Source organism: Hippichthys cyanospilos, chromosome 21 (assembly GCF_059441005.1).
Source record: "Hippichthys cyanospilos isolate Australia breed blue-spotted pipefish chromosome 21, RoL_Hcya_1.0, whole genome shotgun sequence".
NCBI lineage: Eukaryota > Metazoa > Chordata > Actinopteri > Syngnathiformes > Syngnathidae > Hippichthys > Hippichthys cyanospilos.
Window position 1 is genome coordinate 10,025,071 of NC_142389.1, and position 16,580 is coordinate 10,041,650.

Genomic DNA, 16,580 nt, shown 5'->3' on the forward strand with positions numbered 1-16,580 from the left:
AAATGGATAGTTGAGAATGAGATGACGACGGGCTTTAGTTCTCTTCACTAGCCGCTTGGCGCATCTATTATTGAGTATCCCTTCAGGTCAAACTCCATCGCCTCGTCTCCTTCTCGTCTTTGCGCTCCTTGCTTCTTTTACCCCTGTGCCGTCCTCCATCTTTGTTTCAAGATTGTATGAAAATGGCCCTTCAAAAACCTGTGCTAGAAATCCGATTTACATTATGTTTATTATTGTGTGTGAGTGTTTGCGCATTGTTTTTGTTTTTGTTTTTTCCTCTGGATCCTCTGGTTTCATTCAAATTCCTCCAAATTTTTCTTGGTCCCGATTGTAAAAAAATACACCACAATTTTTGCCATTTTTAGCAGTAAAAAAAAGATATTAGTTTGTCCATAATTATTTTAGGACTAGCCATTTGTAGGCACTCTATTAGTATAATGCTTGAAAATATTTGAAAACATTGGAAAATTAAATATTTTTCACATATAATTTGGGCTGCACAATGACTCAAATTTCACTGCTATGATTAATTAAGCTGATCCTCTATGATATTAACATTTAAAGTGCCAGCTAATTACATGTCAAATCAAGCACTTAGTCATCTTACCACCAGAGGGCAATGTTTCTCACATGTTTGCATTACAAAAGCTTCTGCTTTTCTCATCCTAATATATTATTTACCAGTGTGAAATGACGTTAAGGTCCTCACCTGAGTCCTAATATTTACAATGCTAGCTGTCATTTGAGAACCATTTTGAAGAATCCCAATGGCAAAAAAAATGAGTCAATTCAGTTTGAAATGACCTAAAATGACACTTTGACTACTAATTGATTAAAGTTTGCTTAAAAGTAAATAATGTGCTTGGTTCTGATTAGGCTTCATTTTTTTCATTGGTTTGCACTCAGCAAGTTAGTTGTGTTACCCTGTGTGCCATTACTTTTAATTATTTATTTTAGTTTATCATTATAATTTATAAGTATCAAGCCTTGAGGGCTTGTTTATATACCGCTTGTTTAAAAATAAGGGCACTAAATAGACAAAACATGCTAAATAATCGTGATGTATAATAGTGATTTCAATATTGATAAAAAAAAAAAAATCATGATTATTATTTTGGACATAATTGTGCAGCCATGCCGATAATTAATACTCTTGAAAGCACATTTTTTTTCACCGACTGAAAATCACCACACATGCTGAAGGCTTGGGTAACGGCCAAACAATCACGGTTCAGCTTATGAAGGTCATATGACCAACTGGCAAGTCATGATTGGTCATTACCCGAGCCTTGAGCACCACTGGTCATTTTCATTTGACAAGTAGAAAACAATGGTTTTAAAGGTATTAATTTTAGATAGAATTAGATTATAAGAATAGACAAAAACAAATTGTGCTGAAGAAAATGACTAAATAAATGGACTCTTTGTGCAAATAATGCTAAAGCTATGATTGTTGTTTGTTAAAACTGATTTTAAATAATTATTTTTGTTATTTCCCACTGTATCTAAAAAAAAAAAACAAACAAAGGTTTTGAAGTGTTTGTTGTGTTGTGTTTGTCTATTATAACCATAATGTCCAGAATAATTGAAGAAAATCTTTTTGTTTGTGTTTTTGGGGCCATATGGCCCACCCCTTTCAAAACTCATCACCAGTTAAGCCAGTCTGCCAAGCAAACTGAAATTTGGTAGACATCTATCATGGATAAATCCCCCCAAAAAAGAAAAAGTCTCAAGCATCAATGCCTTAAAGCAGGGTGACAAACTTAGTTTTTTATCATAGGCCACATTATAGTTGAAGTTTCTGTCAGAGGGCCATTGTGACCGTCGAGTCGAATAAATCTTAAAGAGACAGTGTTTAAAAATTAGACCGTTTTGCATGAAATAGGAATAAATTAAATGATGGTAAATTTCAAAAACGAATGTGTTCTTTAAGACCAACGGTATGTTTTAAATATTATTGTAGGTCTAGTTATCATTAAAGAAAGTCGGCCAAGATAATATTGTATTCAAAGTCTCAGATATTTTCTTTCAATTATTAAAAAAAAATGTCGAAAATGTTGACTTATCCATTTATTGACTGATGGATCCATTAGTGATCCCCTGTGAGACCCTTGTTCTCACAGCCCGTTGAAACGGTTCATGAAGGGCGGGCACATACTCAATCATCCTTCATGTTATTTTCTCCATTTCTAACATACTCCGAAATGTTGTTTTACCATCCTTTTTTTTTTAATTGCCATACAATTGATTGAATCTGGTGATATTGCTTTTATTTTCAACAAAATATGTCGACGACATTTGCGCGCACATGCAAACAGACCACATGATGAATTTATTGCCTGTCAGGCTACTTATTACCTGACAAGTCGATGCGTGTAGACGATTAGGTTACCATGGCAACGCGCATCGTGGTTGCACCAAAGGGCTTAATGGGGGCAGTTGATGATTTGATGATTAGTGTGTGCAGTGTTGTTTTGCTCTCAGACATGAATGTGCGCAGCATCCAAGCCCCAAGCTGTGTCGTTTGTATTTATGCTGTATATACAATTGTGCTGCCTTGAGATATGAGTGACTAAACGAAAGGGTTTGTCAAAAGAAATCGTGAGAAGGAAATAGAGAAGTGAAAAAGAAAAAGAAATGAATCTGTGAATTACTATTCCCAGTTTAAGATTATTGTAAGAATAAAAATTAAAATGAAGGTAATGACGTGCTTTTAAAACAAGCACCTCACCTTGTTATTTTGGTTTTGTGAAAACGCATCACATTTACTGTAACTGAAGTAAAGAATGTAGCATGTTTTTTTAATGTAGATAGGCATAATATGAAATACTATCTTTTTTAAAAATGCACTCAATGCTTTGCTATTTGACTGAATCATTTTATTATTTAGTGCATTTATATTTACAGTGGACCCGCGGGTTACGGTGTCCCTGGCGTCCGTTTTATTTTCACACTATGAAGTGGAATACTAAGTTTTTTTGTCCCCTCTTTATGGCATTTTTCTCGCTTACGGTATCAAGAACTGTCATGACCTGTATGGTTGGCTGTGTTCATGTTGTTTTGCCTCCCTCTTCAGGCGTTTTTAGGTAATAGCTCTTATTTTCTGTTCACGTCAATTTGCCTGCGCTGCAATGCTTCACTAAGATGCTGGACTGCTATTGGTCGTGTCACTTAGTGCCAACATGCTAAAGACTTGATCCACTGTGAGTGCTTACAATATTGTATTTATCGTGCATTTATTGTGCAGTTTAGTTCATTCAAACTTTAATTTGTTAGCCATGGCTCCCAGATTGCTAGTGATGAAACGAACTTGGAGATACAGTAATCAAGAAATACGAAAAAGGCAAGGATAGGCTAGGCTACTCTCGCTAGGGAATATGGCCGTAACTAGCTCAAAATCCACCACACTAAAGGTAAATAAAATCGAAATTGTCATTTATCTATTTTTTTTAAATTTGATGTTATTTAATTATATACATGTATATAGCACTTACTATATTATTGTGTTACTAATTTTTAATATGTATACAAAATGTAATATTTTTACCTGGGGTTTTAAACGCATTAACTAACTAACTTAGGTTTTCATTGCCCGCCATACGAAGTTTTTCGACTGTATTTACATTATGATATCACAAAAAAATAAATGTCCACAATTTGTAACATAATACAAGGGTTAAAAACACAAATAATCGTGAAAATATGACACTACTTTGACAAATGCAATGCCATGAATTGTAGCCTGCGCCAGACAGATACACACTCACACACACACACACACACATGTTTGTATAACTGAACTTGCGAGGACATAATGCCTTTCCTAGCCCCTAATCCTAATCTTAACCATCCCAAACGATTGCCCAACCCTAAACCCTTACCTCAATCTTAACCCTCTTTAAAACTATACTCTAAAACCAAGTCTTGACCCTCAAACAAAATGTCCGAACAGGTTAGGGCCTGCCATTCCTCCAAAATGTCCTCACTATGTCGGTTCCCACAAGCACAGCCAAACAGGAAAACACACACACACACACGCACACACACAGGAACATGCAAGCCCCTCTATCTTTCGCAGACGATCAATAGCTGACACTGCCTCATAACCTTTAAATATGAGCAAATAAGTCTGCGACACAAGGACACACACACACTCTGTGCCCCCTTGTGATCAATGGCCATAGATCAAAACAAGCACACTGACACACACACACACTGGATCCGATCCTATATATTCATAACCTAGATATGAACTGATTTGCAGGAAGCACAAAGGTTACACTCACACACCCACATATCTATAGAGCAAGTGTCATTTTTCACGATGATGTGATTGATGATCACATGGATGTCGCGCGAGGTTCGTCTGACGTATTGTATTGATTTGAAGTGTGCGTTTGGCTGGCTGTGCGCGGATGCGTCACCCGTGCTTGTATGTTTACGTTTGACCTTTTGCCAGTGATTAGCATCCTGCCGTGTTGGGAATAATCAACGCGCTGTCCATCACGGGTGCCGCAGCATCGACGTGGACGGCGCAGACCCGCGAATGAGCGTGCCGTTTCTTGATATTGGCGGACATCTTAGTGGGGTGTTCACTCGCTCTGATTGGGGGTTTGCTTTGCAAATAAATACTGTCGTGTGAAAAAAGGTTCCATTTATATTCTGATGAGAAAATGATCGAAATCGAGAGAACATTCCAAAACATATACCACATTTTTAAGCATGTAATTCAACAAACATCTGCAAAGTTACTGCAAAAAACATCATAGGCAGGGTAACGGATACTCAAGGGGCATTTTCTATGTCTTTTTTATTTATTATTATATATAGATAACTGTGTATTATAAATATATATATATATATATATATATATATATATATATATATATATATATATATATATATATAGTACACAATTATCTATATATAATAAATAAAAAAGACGTAGAAAATGCCCCTTGAGTATATATATATATATATATATATATATATATATATATATATATATATGTGTGTGTGTATGTGTAAATGTGCATAGCAGTATTAATATATATATATATATATATATATATATATATAGATATATATATATATATATAGATATATATATAGATATAGATATATAAAATACACAATTATCTATATATAATAATAAATAAGAAAGACATAGAAAATGCCCCTTGAGTACATATATATATATATAAAATATATGTGTATGTGTGTGTGTGTAAATGTGCAGAGCAGTATTAATATATAGTTTTTCACCAAGTTTTAACTTCTTTCTACTCCTTTTCGAATGGTTTATGTAATGTTTGGCTTTATTTTAAATGTGATCTTTTTCATTTTTATGTACAAACCATTTGTTTTTATATACATATGTTTGAAATACCGTATGTTCAAAATCATTATTATTTTATTTTCTTACTACACCGCATCTCTTCAAGAACTCTATTGTGCTGCCCGTCATTTGCATGTGACTATCAAATCTAAATTTGGACTTGCATAACATTTAGTCTCGTATTCCAAAAATGAGAAATCCACTGCTCCCTCTCAGCAGTTAAGTAATTGTCGCTGTAATTTTGATTATTGCTTAATGTTATCGAACAAGCGGGGCTCATCTGGTCCTCATCTGAGATCCGTAATGAATCTATTCTCCTCCTAATGTGTCACAAATTGAAAATCTATTTGCATCACCAACATCGTAAATATCATAAGATAGCCTGTGTGTCTTGTGTATACGTTTTACTGTACATCCACATTAAATTTATATTTTATCATTTACAGCCCGGCATTGCCGTTGTGTTTGTTTCATAATTAATGCATAGTGGAGGATGTCACTATGAGAGCTTTATTGAATGTTTGAGCCCCAGTGGAGCCATAGCACTGCTTATGAGGGGAGGAGATGCGTTTGCCTTGTTGCATCCAGCTTTCCCACAAGGCTAATACTGAATTCTCGTTTCATTTGCCTGTCAAAGGTGGGATTTGAATAGACCACTGGCACACATTCAAGTGCATACTGCATATGCCCGCATGGCACTGGAACATCAGTACCCGCTGCTTGTTAGCCTAGCGTGCTGGTAGAAAAGCTGACGAGTCGACGGCCGCCATTTGCCGTAAACTATACATCCCCCTCATATGATGGCTGCACAGTTCCTCGTATTTGAATGGCGATCACGATATTAACATTTAAAAAGCTAGCTGTGTACATGTCAAGTCAAGCACTTTGTCAGACTACCACCAGTCGGCAATGTTTCTCACATATTTGCATGAAAAAAAGCCTCTGCTTTTCTCATAATCATGATTATTATTTTGGCCATAGTCATGGACCTCTACCTCATACCTTACAAAAATAAAATAAAAAACGCATTTAAATACTTGGTTCCTGTTTTCACTTTCAAATGTGGAACCTAAACACCCCATTGAAGCAGATACTGAATATGCCTGGATGACACTGGAACATCATTGCCAGTCACTTGCTAGCCTAGCATGCTAAAAAAAGACAACTTTAGTAGGAAATATTAAAAAAATAAACTCATTTTGTAATAAATTTACCATAAAAATAGAATTAACTGATTATGAAATCTTATAAAACTATTTTACTATTTTAAAAGACACTTTTATACGTTGAATCAGTTCAGCGGATTACAAAAAGAAGTCATTTCAAATTCAAAATAATTATGATAATAAAAAAAAAATAGTCTTCACAACACTAGCGCACCAGGGCCGCTAATCACTCATTAGCTTACAATGCTAGTAGGATATGACAAGCAATCAAGCGCTTTTTCTCGACAACAATATTGTATTGGAAAAAGTCAAGTAATTTTGTATTAAATCCATCCCCCCAAATAGATTATTTCATTGTAAAGCCATTGATTGATTCTAAAATTTTATATGTTTTAAAAGACATTTTTACAAAGATGTTGACTGATATCTGTTGGATTAAGTACAAGTCAACTATTTTAGTTTGAATTTCAAAAAAAAAAGAAAGATTTAGTTACTTATATGCTGCACCACAACTGCTGGCTACTTATTAGCCTAGCACGCTAGTAATATTTGATGAATCAGCCATTGCTAGTTCCATTGTTTCCTATGAATAATATGGCGCTTTATATAGTAACGCAGTGCTGAATTTAGTTGGAAAGATTATAAAAAGTCAACTAGTTATTTAATACACAAAAAACATATTTTTAAGATTTTAATAAAGTTTTGTAAAATATTGAACATATTTCGAAAGCTTGACAAAGATGTTTACAAAATTCAGTGGATATAAGTCAACTATTTTAGTTGAAATCATTAAAAAAAAAAAAAAAAATAGTCCAATCAACATGACTTAGTTAGCTAGCCACTTGTTAGCCTGGCACGTTAATAAGAGCATGTGGCCGCAGCAACTAATTAGCAGTTTACATCCTGGATGAAAACCCTGAGAGTTGCCGGACTGTCTCGCATCGTAAATCAATCTTAGTCTTGCTGACACGGAAGACAATTTATGCCGCTCCGTCAGTCACACCTGATTCCGCAAAAGGCGCCGCCACAGTGCGGCCGTTAGGCGACCATTCAAAGCGGCCATTGGGACTAATGGGCGTGACATAGCGCACTTGACCCGTGTTTACTCACCGATGCCCGTCAACCCTCGCCGACCACCCAAAAGCCCGTGCTGCCATTTTGCTGGGCGCCAAAGCACACTCTGCATTTTGGCTTTGATCTCACTCTAGTGGGAGAAAAAAATAAAACCGGATTTCCTGCTTGGGAACTTATGGAACTACAGTGGGCCCCCGTGTTATGAGATTAATCCGTTCCGCGGTTGGGACCTTAAGGCAAATTCACCGTATGATGGGCAATCCAAAACTATGTTAAATAGCTAATGCGTTTAGAACCCCAGGTAAAAACATCAAAATTGTACTTAATTGCTACCAAAATAGTATAATAAGTGCTACGTATATATAATATTCATGTATTCAATCAGAAAAAAGAAATAAAAAATATAGAAAAGATTTATTTACCTTTGAGTGGCGCTTATTAGGCCCATATTTCCTAATAAGGGTCATCTCCAGCATCGTTTCCATATAAATCATCTTCTTACTTCTGTCTTTAACGTCACTAGTAATCGTGGGACCCACGGCTAACACTTTCAACTTTGAACTAAGCAGTAAAATGCATTATAAATGCGGTTTTGTAACCACTCACAATCGACCAAAAGCTTTACAGTTCCGCCATTTTGAAATGAGTGAGGCCAACCAATAACAGACCTCCATTTTTTTTTCTTTGTTTTGTTTCTGCAAACATTTGTAATGAAGGTCCATGGAAAATGTGCTTTCTAAAAGGGGTCTCTCAATCCAAAAAGTTTGAGCATCCCTTTTCTAGAGAATGGGTTTGAGTCAAATTTTGGTTGTCAATAGGACAGTGTTTCTCAAATTATAAGTAGAGGGTCCCGGGTGGGGGGCGCAAATGACCCCAGGGAAAAGGATTCGTTTTTGCCATATAAAGTTTAATTGTGATAAAATATTTGATAAAATATTTTAGCATAGCCTAATGGAAGAAAATCTATTCCCAAGTGGGCAGGACCAATAAAATCATGATATATAACTTTAAAAACAACAACTTCAAATTTCTTAGTATTTTTTGTCATTACTGTCCAAAATAATAAAAGCACAACATCAATATTAATCATAAAACATTAACATTACTAATAATTTCAACACATTTCAAGTTTTTTATTCATTAAAAAATTCATCTGATTTCTACTTTACAAAGTCATCTCGCGGACCAGATTACAGCCATCTGCGGCCAGAAACAGCCCGCGGGCTGTATGTTTGACACCCCTGGCATAGCCAAACCTTTAACTTCATAAATAATGTAAAAAAAAAGTAGTTAAGAGTTGTTGAAAGTTAAAAAGGATACACGTTTTAGGTATACAATTTTTATCGATCATAATCTGCTTGGCGTGGCGAAATGTTTGCTTTTTCCGAGGGTTAGGTTTGCTAATATAATTGAAAAGCACTGCGTTAGGATAAGGGTCAGGGCCTAGAAAACGCATTATGTTAATGAGATGCCCCCCCCATCATAGAAAAAAAAAAACCCTTGTGTGTCTGTTTAATTGGCAATAATAAACATATTAGTTGTCCTAACAATCCCTAAGTGCACCCAAAACATACACGCCCCCATCAACACACACACACACACATTCAGCGCACCGCCCCTGCGGACGCAGGAGCTGACGCATAATCACAGGTGCACACGCACATCCCGCTAGCACCGCAACACATAAAAATCCCACTTTAATCATCTCCCCTGCCTCGCTCCCAACTGTGGGAAACAAGCAGCGGCGGCCCACGTGGCCTTTTCCCTTCCCCTTTTCCCTGCCCTCATTAAATATGGAGCATCCGAGGGAGCCGTAACGCGCAAGGACACGCCGCCTTCCTTGTATATGTCATTCGGATTTAAGCGCGCTCTCGCGTTCCGCCGTGGAATTCGCAGCAGTTTGCCAATATAGGGTAGCTTCAAATAAATCCGACACGAAGACCGACGGTCGCTGAAATCAAATCTCGCGTAAGCCAAGCGGGCAAGGCTCCGGCCGCGTATCAGACACCTGAGCGACGGAACTGTCGGAGCAATTAAAAGCGGCTTAAATGGAAATATTAATTATGTCAGGGACCGGCGGCCTGCAGATTGGCCTTTTTTTTGAAGGGGGTAGAGATAACCAGGTTTGAAATTCACGTAAGCGACGTGACGCTTCTCTGCGGTGAGATTGAGCGATTACGCTGGAGTGATTCGGGTTACAAGTCTTGCTGCAAAAAGTTGATTTAGCAGGTCATCTTTTCCCCCCCCAAACAAGTCATCCGATTTTCTAGGAAATCTTTCATAAATGTGTCATTTCAACAGATTTTTTTTTTTTTTTACTAACTTAAATTGAACTTAAAAATAAAACGGTTGTGTTTTGGAAGGCGCCACCGTTATATTTTTTGTCATTTTCAGCGTATGATTTATAATGCAAAACCCTAATAAAAAATGCATGGACTGGAGCAGCTTTGTCAATAGGGATAAGGGGTCAGCACAGAAATCACTTGTACGTCTGTGTGTACATCCATCCATCCATTTTCTATAGCCGCTTATCCCCACAGGGGTCGCAGCTTAAATTTTTGTAAAATTCCTCCAAAAGTTGATCAATTTTGACTCAAATCTGACAAAAAAACTTGAAAAATTTAGGAATCATTTTTACTTTTTTCTGAAATACTACAAAATATTGACAAATTTGGTAGAACTTTTTTTTAATTGAAAAAATTCACTTTAAGTAAGAAAAATTCCCCCAAACTCGACAATTTTTTGTGAGATCTTACAAAAAACATTGATAAATTAAAATGTTTTTTTTATTTTTAACAAAACTACATATTTTTTTGTCTGAAATCTTATAAAACTAGTAGTTCAAAATAATTGATTATTGACAAACCAAGTAGGACTTTTCTTAAAATTTGACATTTTGTCCAGCTTTACAAAGAAAATGAAAATTTGAATTTAAAAAAGTTGACACATATAGTCTTGTAATACAAAATTGTCTTTTGCAGCGTGTTGATAATCTATATTGAGATTTAACCAATAAATTTGCTATTGTATGTATTTAGTACATTCAAGCAATTTTTTTTTTCAAATAATTAATCACATTTTTTTTCAACCAAGCTTGTACATTTACTTAGTTAATCTTGAAACTAACGTAAATTCCTTAAATAAAAATAATTGAGTTTTTTAAATGCTTCATAAAATTTTTACATTGACAGCCTTACTTGTATTATAAATCTTAGATATTATATATATATATATATATATATATATATATATATATATATATATATATAAATTATAAATATATATATATATATATATATATATAAATTATAAATATAGATTAAAATTATAAATATAGATATATCATTATAAATTATAATTATGGATATTTTCCAAAAATAAACATTTAGTAGATAAACCTTTTAATTATTTGTTTGTTTTATTTAAAATCTTGAGTACCCCTAAACTTCCTTCAAGGACCCCCAGGGGTACTAGTACCCCCGTTTGAGAAGCTCTGGTTTACTGGTTCGGTTGCCCTTCATTTTGCTGCCATGACAACATTCTATTCTGGTGTTACAGCACCCAATTTCAACCCCATATGCAAAAATAGGAGTCGCGCTAATGCTCGCGCCGTTTTCAAATCCAGATTCAGCGCTTGAAAACTGGCAGTTTTGGGGCACATTTTTTGCTGTTGTTGTTTTTTCATGATTAAAAAGGTTTCAGGTGAAAGACAAGTGAACACAGCGCATTCCCCCAAGGTTTTTATTAATTTCCTACGCGTCCCCTTGAAGATTGTCGGCACGATGGCACGCTTCCTTGTAAGCGCCCCTCTTAATTGACCCGCGCTCATTAGCTCGTCCGAACCCGAGCCCTCCACGCTGTCATTTAACGAGAAGGAAGCAAAATCGCGCGGTGTCGGAACAGGCGCTTGGGTCACGACCTACGACGCCGGGGTCTCGACCTGCGACGTTAGAGTCCCTCTTTCGCACGATGACACGCGCACACTCACGCTGCCCATTATTTCAGTTGAAGGTTTTTGTGTCAAAAGGTCAAATCAAATTGGTTTGGACTTTTTGGTTTCAGTTGAAGCTTTGAAATTGTTCAATGCTAACTACAGGGCTGGGCTTTGAATTGTTCAGAAAATAAAGGAAAGTACAAATATATGAAAAGAAAAAAAGCTATATTTTTTCCAAAACTTGACCCGCTTAATTGAAATAAATTAGTTTTTTGAAAACCAAAACAAAATCGCAACAAATCCTAATCACACTTTTTAAGGTCTGCGTAGTTATTCATATATTTTTTATAATTTAGAAAAAAAATGTACAACATATTTTACATGCAAGCAAAGCAGTGTTTTCAACTGTTGTTTTAACTGTTATTTTAAATGAAATGAAATAAATGAAATAAAATTGAACATTTGTAGGAAAAAAAAGATGTACAACATATTTATATGCTAGCGAAACTGTTATTTTTCACCTGTTATTTTATATCCCTTAAAAAGGAAAAAAGGACAAAAATAAAATGCAACAAGATTGAAAATTTGGAGGGAAAAAACTGTGCAACATATTTATATGCAAGTGAAACTGTTCTTTTTAACTTACTGGTATTTTATATTCCTTAAAGAGGAAAAAATAAATACATGAAATAAAATTCAAAATTTGTAGGTAAAAAAAATGTACAATTTATTTATATGCAAGCGAAACTGTTCATTTTAACTGTTATATCCCTTGAGGAGGAAAAAAACAAAATAAAATGAAATAAAATTAAAAATTTGTCGGAAAACAATGTACAACATACTTTATATCCAAGCAAAGCAACGTTTTAAACGGTTCTGTTTTGAATGTTATTTCCTATCCCTTAAAAAGAAATATCAATGAATAAATAAAAAAAAATTTCAAAGTTTGTAACCCCCCCTTCCAATTCTAATCAGCCAATCAACTAAAAATTACGTAATCGTCTTGATTTCCAATCTGGACATCCCAACAAAACAAAATGCAAATTAAAAAAAAAAAAAAAACTCTATGAAACTAAAGCAAAACTACTTTGGAAAATACAGTTTGAAAAAAGTCAAGTCAAGTGGTTTACTTATATTGTGATTGTGAGTGAAATTTAACCCGAAAAAAAAAAACTTTGAATACATTTACCATAAAACTAACTTTGTATGAAACCCTACCACAAATGAAATGAATTTATATAGTAAATTGGGCATTAACCTATGGAAATGAATATAACATTTGTAACGCGTTAAATAAAAATGTATTGTTCTATTTGCTTCATGTGGCAGCTGAACTCTGTCAAAACAGTCAAAGTAAGATGTTTTATTTGCTTTTAAATTAATTACTAGATTTTAATTAAAATAATTAATAATCAAAAATGAATAACTGTTGAAAAAGTGATTCATCACCATTCATTTGGGAAACTTATGCCCATAATTAGTTAATTTTTGAATTGCTTGACACCACTCATCATAAACATATTTATTCACAAGCTATCCTTATCTTCTGTAGTGAAAACTATTTGCCTATTTAATTTTTGGAAGCCAAATCCAATATGAATCCATCCGGATGCTCCTTTTACTTTGCCGTTTCAACATGGTGGAAAAACACAAGAGCGATTCACAGTGTCATCACCTCAGCGGCCTTCGCTATCACTGAAGGAGGAAATGGCGCTGAATGTGCATTCTGATAGCCTCACTTGACTTTAAATAAAAAGACTTTCTAATGCTTTTGGTCTTTGCCAAGGTAACTACACGCTCGGCTGCGCAGTCGCCATAAGCAGAAAATAGACGAGCCCGAGATGACACGCGCACACACACGCACGCACGCACACACGCACACACACACACACTAAAAGGACAAAGAAACAATCTCCACACGCTTCTGATGAGACAGCAGAAACTTTAATTGATATCTTGGTGGTGAGAAATAATACAATTATTTTTCCATAAATAATATATAGCCATGGGTGTTAACGTAACTGCAGATGATGGGGGAATCTAACAGGAAGGAGGGGAAGGTCTTTATTTGTATGAAATGCATTTTTAGGATCATAAACTTTAACAATAGTAGCTCTCCTGAACACGGACGAGCGGGACGTTGTGGTGCGTTTACAACATTGTGGAATGCTTACAGTATTGCAGAGACTTCACAATATAGTGTGTTGTTTGAAAAATTATGGTGACTTCCCAACACAGTTTCATGTTCAGAAGACAATGCGGCCTTCCCAACACTGTGGGGCGTTTGCAGCATAATGTTTTATTTGCACCATTGTGAAGTGTGACCAACCTTGCCAAGGGGTTGGAATACTGTGGAGGGTTTGCAACACTATGGAAGGTTAAACACTGTGGGACATTCACAACATTGTGGGGCGTTTTCAACACTCCGTTGCAGTCACAGCACTGCTGAGTGTTCGCAATGTTGTGTAGTGTTTACAAAACCGCTGGCTGTTTGCAACATTGTGGGGCATTCACGTCACTGTGGGTTATTCAAATGTAGGGCGTCTGCAAAATTGTGGGGCACTGGGGTGTTTAACTTTTCGGCGTTCACAATATTGTGGGGTGCTCACACAACTGTGGGGCAACCACAGCATTGTGGGGCACTCTTAACCCTATGGTACATTCATACTACTGTGGGACATTCACAGTGTGTGGCATTAACAACATTGTGGGGAATTCACAATACTATGGTTTATTCACACCACTATTCACACATTCAACAGTAGGGTGTTCACAAAATTGTGGGGCACTCACAAAACTGGGGTGTTCAATACCGAGTTGTTCATAACATTGTGGGATGTTCACACAACTGTGGGGAATTCACAGCATTACAGGGTAGTCACAACACTGTGGGCTTTTCACAAGATTGCTGAGGTTTCACAACTTTGTGAGGCATTCAGAACACTACATGGCTTTCACAATATTGTGGGGCATTCCCAATACTGTAGGCCGTTGGTAACATTGTGGGGCACTCGCACAACTGGGGTGTCCAACTCTAAGGCGTTCACAAGATTGTGGTAAGGTTCACAGACCTGTGGGGAATTTGCAGCATTGTGTGGTAGTCAAAACACTGTGGGGTGTTCACAACACTGATGACCTTTCACAACTTTGTGAGAGATTCAATCCACTGTGAACATTCAAAACACTGCACAATATTGCGGGTTTTGCCAAATACTGTGGGGCGTTCACAACACTGCTGAATATTTGCAACACTGTGGGGTGTTCAACTGTGGGACATCCGCAACATTGTGGAGCTTTCACACTATGGTGACGCATTCTCAATATTGTGGAGCACTCACAGCATTGTGACATTCACAACTCTGTGTAGCATTCACAACATGGTGGGGCATTCACAGCACTGGGGCATTCACAGAACTGTTGAGTGTTTGCGATATTGTGGGTCATTCACACCACTGTGAGGCGTTCCACCGGGGTCATCACAACAGAGTGGTGTTCTCAACATTGTGGGGTATTCACAACAATGAGATGTGTTTGCAACAGTTTGGGGTGTTGGCAACACTATCAGGCTTTCACAACACAGTGGGATGTTAACAAAACTGCATTGCGTTCACAATACTGCGGTGCGTCTTCGGAACATTGTTGGGCCTTGAAAACATGACATCACGATCTCGACGCTGCTTGACATTCATACCATTGCAGAAGGTTCACAACACTGCATGGTGTCCACAACATTGTGGGGTGTTCACAACTCTACACGGCATTCACAACACCGTAGGCGTTTGCAGTGCTGTCGGACATTCGGACATTCGCAAACACCCTGGGCGTTTGCAGGGGGGGGGGGGGGGGGGGGGGGGCTTCACAACACTCCTGAGCATTCGGAACACACGCCAAATGCTGTTTACAACAATGTGGGATATTTGCAACACTGTGGGCTGTTTGCAGCACCGCATGGTGTTCACAACTTTGTGGGGTGTTCTGTGAGCGTTCACAACATTGTAAGTATAGGAAGATGTTTTTATGATTGTGTAAGACTCTTAGTCAGTGCTGCTGTTTTGGTTGGCAACAGAGTTCAAATGCAGTTGAAGATTCTAATTGTCACTGTGTGAGGTAATTCCACGTTGTGAGTGTGACTAAGCGGGCGTCCGTTTAAGGGAAGCCTTTGTTTTCTCGAGGGACGCTCGCACAGCGTGACACGGCCTTCGCTTGTTTTCCTCGAGGTGCTCCCGCCGCCAAGCAGGCGGCCATATCGCTTTAAAATGTCCGACTGAACATTTGCTAGATGGCCATCGAGCGCCTGTTCTCCGGGCGCCGTTTGTTGAATAATTCAGCGCGTTTATCAGTCAAGCATTTTGGTAAATATTGCGCGGCGCTAGCTCTGTCATCTAACGGAATGATGCGCACAATATCCATTTGTTGCCTGCTCGGCATCATAATCACCTCATCTTGCTGCCCCCCGCCCCCTCCCGCTGAAAGCTGAGCCACCCCGACGCCACGCCGGCCGCTGTTTGTTGTTTAGCAGCGGCGTTCTCGTAAGCATATGCCTATGTATGAGGCCATCCGCTGCTGTGATGATGGCCGCTTCTATTACACCCTCTGCTGCATCCGCATGCGTGTGTGTGTGTGTGTGTGTGTGTGTGTGTGTGTGGTGAGGGGGGTATCTGCCACAAAGTCCCTTCGGATTCCCTCCATAAAACAATCAAGTTCATATTTTTGAGATTTGATTTGCATCAACTCTTGTGTTACAGCAAAGCCCCCCCCCCCATTAAGAAATCAATGCATCCCTCCCCCCACTCTGTGCAGTGACTATAAAAATGGTTGAAGAACACCTCAAAATGTGTCTTTTATTAATGTTAACTAAAGAAAAAAAGGCATTTAAATCAACTTTCAGCAAAAATTTATTTTTTATAGGGTTTGGCTTACTGCTTATTCTGAATCTGGAAAAAAAAAACAGAGAAAATTTTTTAAACTTTATTCATTTTTACATATTTAAACAACTAAACTCTTTGATGCTGGGCAAAATAAGTAAATGAAAAAATAATAATAAATGTAATATTGTATTTATATTTTG